Here is a 329-nt window from a genome sequence, read left to right as displayed (position 1 = left end):
TATTTATAAATACACGATGATTTATTTTGTGTGTACATAATAATTTTTTATTTTTATATGTATATTTTGGTGGAAACTCAGGTGCAGTCGACTTCACGTGAAGTTGATACCTGAGAGCCGTTAGATGATTTATCTGATTTGACTAAATTTTCATCTAATGGCTCTAAAATATCAACTTCACATAGAGTCGACTTCACCTGAGCTTTTACTGTATATTTTTTCAGTTAATGTTGTTGGTGGTGATGGAAATTTGTTGACTTTAAAGTGGATATAGCATGACCGAACACGCGATATTTTATAGAAGCAGACAATTTTACATCAAAGTACGT

This window comes from Arachis ipaensis, chromosome B03 (assembly GCF_000816755.2).
Source record: "Arachis ipaensis cultivar K30076 chromosome B03, Araip1.1, whole genome shotgun sequence".
Classification (NCBI taxonomy): Eukaryota; Viridiplantae; Streptophyta; class Magnoliopsida; order Fabales; family Fabaceae; genus Arachis; species Arachis ipaensis.
Note: the sequence above shows the minus strand (reverse complement) of the source record.